Source organism: Eptatretus burgeri, unplaced genomic scaffold, assembly GCF_056783735.1.
Source record: "Eptatretus burgeri isolate ZD-2024b unplaced genomic scaffold, Ebu_testis_v1 Ebu_testis_scaffold_3160, whole genome shotgun sequence".
NCBI classification, from domain to species: Eukaryota; Metazoa; Chordata; class Myxini; order Myxiniformes; family Myxinidae; genus Eptatretus; species Eptatretus burgeri.
The window spans coordinates 1,221-5,000 of NW_028225108.1; the positions used below are offsets into that span (position 1 = coordinate 1,221).

Genomic DNA, 3,780 nt, shown 5'->3' on the forward strand with positions numbered 1-3,780 from the left:
CAGTTTGGAATTGTGACCTGTCGGCGATAAATATACTGACAGACAGAATAACATTGACTGACCAAAATATTTGAAACATCTTCGATTTTGCAACAAACAAACGGACCCAAACACAACACCCTCTCCATCGGTGAGGGTGATTAGAAGGCACTCAATGGAGCACATACCTCCACGAGGCTGAGCGGTTTCCGGTTTTTTCATCCCACCGAGAGGCCGGATCTGGATTCTGACCTGAACCAAAATCGAATCGACTTGTTCTTGTCACCGAACCAACTCGTCCACCTCATTTTTCCATTACTCATCCACAACTTTCTGAGATATCGTGCGATATATCATTTTTGGCCCAATCTCTCAATGCGTGAAGAATCACCAATTAAAATATTTAAATTCTCGGATCCGGATCTTCACCAAAATCGAATCATTTCGTCCTTGTCACCCACCCAACCAGTCCAAAAACTGTCGTGCATATCCGTCCATAATTTTTTGAGATATCGGGCTGAAAATCGGTTGTGGTCGTGTCCCTCAATGGTGAAGAATAACGACAAAAAATCCTCGGAAGAACATGCAGTTGAATGTTCGTGTTGAAGAGAGGACTTGAAGGAATAGAACTTAAGATACTTTCTGCTTCCTCAACTCCTCTCTTCACCACGACTCACCTGGCAGCCCGACCTCACTTCTCGAACTTCTCACATTCAAGAATCATGAGTCGACACCTTCCTCCAGGTGCCAAGATGTGAGCTAGAAATCCTGTCTCCAGCAGACCTCGCAAATCAAGTCTTGTCCCCTTGAAGGTCCCTCAAAACCCTCACCCGAAAATCATACTCAATCGATGAAGACGCACACAACTTATATCTCGATTGATGTAACAAGGTTTGCCTTCTTCGACTGAAATATTTTGCATTCTACAAATCACGAACAATGGAAGTGTAAATATTTCAGAGAATGAAAACTACCATAATCCATTATATAAAGGATTTCTGTCCATAATCTACTATTTGGAGACAAGGAAGGAATTTTCACAAAAACAATGAATGAGAAAGAAATATATTTTACAGCAAAACTCAAACACTATTACTGTGATGGATGTTTGATGTGTGGAGTACCTGGGATTGTAGAGAGAGAGAGTGTGTGAGTGAGTGAGAGAGAGCGAGAGAGAGCGAGAGAGAGAGAGAGAGAGAGAGAGAGAGAGAGAGAGAGAGAGAGAGCGAGTGTGAGAGAGAGCGAGAGAGAGCGAGAGAGAGAGCGAGAGAGAGAGAGAGAGAGAGCGAGAGAGAGAGAGAGAGAGAGAGAGAGAGAGAGAGAGAGAGAGAGAGAGAGAGAGAGAGAGAGAGAGAGAGAGAGAGAGAGAGAGAGAAAGCCTTTCCGTCCAGAAGGAAATGTGGAGAAATGGCACACCTGAGAATCGTTGCAGATCGGGTGAAGGAATGGTGAGCCGGGGTAATGGAGTATCAACTTTCACACTCCGTCATCTCCGTCTACCTATTCCAGCACTCATTCATTCCTCATTTTTCCCACCGCCACCTGTTGAACCATCTTCCACATTCTCCTTAATCTCATTCTGTTGTGATCGAGTTCTGTCCACACCGATCTTTGGGGAAAGAAGAGTTTATAACACATGAAACATATCTGCATATGGAGAGTGGCTTGGAACGTACAGAAGTTCGCATAGACCAACTCTGACCAGCTCAACTTCAGTCCTGCATATACATAAAATTTTCTTTACCCTAACCCCTGTGTAACTGCAGGTCAAGCAAGATTCATCTTGTGGTTTTCCCGTTCTAATATTCCGACTTATTGTGGTCAAGAGAAAGTACAGGCTTCCTCTTTCCCCCAGCTTGTCCTCCACCAGCCTGGCATTTCGCTGAACAAGCAAACCCCTTCAGCTGATCAGAGACAAATAACTCAGGGCTATCTGTCCAACATCTCTACTGTGCAAAAGACATGTGGAGCAAATAACTGAGGGTCATCCATCCCACATTTCTATTGTGCAACATTGCAAAAATAAGAAAACACTGATGACTATTTCTCCCGTCCAAAGGCAAACCCTTGAAACTCATTTTTTGATCAAAACTGAGCCAATACTAATTTTGGAATTACGAGGTTATAGGCTTCATGTTAGTGTATAATTTATTGTAATTTGTTCCCGACGTAAGCTTGTAAGCTCATGGCAGGACCAAGCAACTCCTACAGAATTCGGTGAATACCACAAAAAACCAAGATACGGCTTTAATATATATCTTCTCGATATATATTTAATAATAAAGATAATATATTTCTCGATATATATCTCGATATAAAGATAATATATATGTTTAACCTTATCGAAAGGATATGGCTTTAATATATATAAAAGCAGTTTTTCTTTGTTTTCTCAAAATCAATTCAAACTGAGTTACGAGGTTCTGCCTTTGGACAGGAGTTGGGACACGTACCCCGTCTCCACATTCCCCCATGTTGTTACTTTGGAACAATGTGTAAAAGTAGCATAGGCTACACTGTAAGCAAAAACATTTTGCAAGATGGAGTATTCGCGGACTGGACTAGTCGGCCAGAGTAGGCCAAGGGTCCAAGAGACCGGGATAGTGTAGTGGGCACGGGCGGCCCATCGGAAACGGGACCCGGAGCACCAAAATGCCACGTGGACATGGAAGGGGGGCAATGCCAGGAAGGGCACCCCCCCCCACCGCGAGCAGGTAGGCTCGGACTACATCGGGAGCAGGTAGGCTCGGAGACAGCTTCAGGGCCCGGGGGTGCCGCAGTTTGAGTCCGACAGAGGGGAAGTCCCTGCCAGTTGAGCCACGCTGCCCAGCCACGAAATTGTGCAAGGGCACCAGAGAAAATTTGCGGGCCAGGCACAAATTTATTAGGAACATCAACACAGGCAACGGGAATCGTGGTTGTTAGAACCGATAGTTTAAAGAGACAGGCGTGTGGAAAAGCCACGGGGATAGTTTAAAAAATGCTAGCATAGATAGGAAATGTACCCCTTCGCACCATCCATCCCTTCGCTCTCTGAAGGCCGCTGGACTCACTTTGGGAAGATTGCTGAACTCTGTGGAGGCGATTCTGAGGCTTTGTTGGGCCTCGAGGCAGGACGCTAGTCTCTTCCTTATTCCACTCCAAAAAGGATTTTAGGGGTTCGGAGTCGGCGAGGTTGACAGGATAAGCCCGACAAAGACAGTAAGGGGGTTAGGGACGAGCAATTAAAAAAAAAAACAATGAAAAGGGGTCGAAATTTGTTTTGTTTTTGCAAACTAAGGGAGTGGGAATGGACAAAGACAGGCAAAGGCGATATGTTGGGGGGAGCCAATAGGGTCGGTCTGAGCCCGTTTTCGGAACGGCCGGCACCACCGCACTCCCTCCACAGAACCTCACGGACCAGACCAGAGGCCGGCCAGCTTCATATGCCGACCTGTTGTGCTGTATTTGCTGGTCTGCACTTGCCTTGCCTCATTTGCCTGCCTTTGTCATGAACCCATGCCTGCTGCCCCTGGTTGCATTTGCCCCTGTGTCGTCATCCCCATCCATGTGCACCAGGACCATCCATCTCTTCAGTGTGTTTGCAAGGACTGCCCTGCAGGCAGCCACACCATGAGGACTGCAACTGTGCAGCCCGTGCGCCCATTTTTGTGTTTTGTCCATCCATTCCCTTGTGCCAGAGATTCCTTCAAGCTACAAACAATTGACCTTGCTGTGCCTTTTTCCCACAGATAACAACAGGTCCTGGGGCATGGTTAGTGAAAATATTAGAAAATGTAAATAAGTTTTGCAACCCACCTG

The 3,780-nt window shown here is 45.9% G+C and overlaps 1 long non-coding RNA gene across 3 annotated transcripts in view; it reads right to left on the bottom strand.

Moving 5' to 3' along the window:
* Positions 1–1,367: 1,367 nt before the first annotated feature.
* LOC147006613 (uncharacterized) overlaps positions 1,368–3,780 on the bottom strand; it is a 62,569-nt gene continuing 60,156 nt past the window's right edge. For all 3 annotated transcript variants that reach the window (XR_015054721.1, XR_015054719.1, XR_015054720.1), the window contains one exon: positions 1,368–1,588. This is a non-coding gene — a long non-coding RNA (uncharacterized LOC147006613). The remainder of the gene's footprint in view (positions 1,589–3,780) is intronic.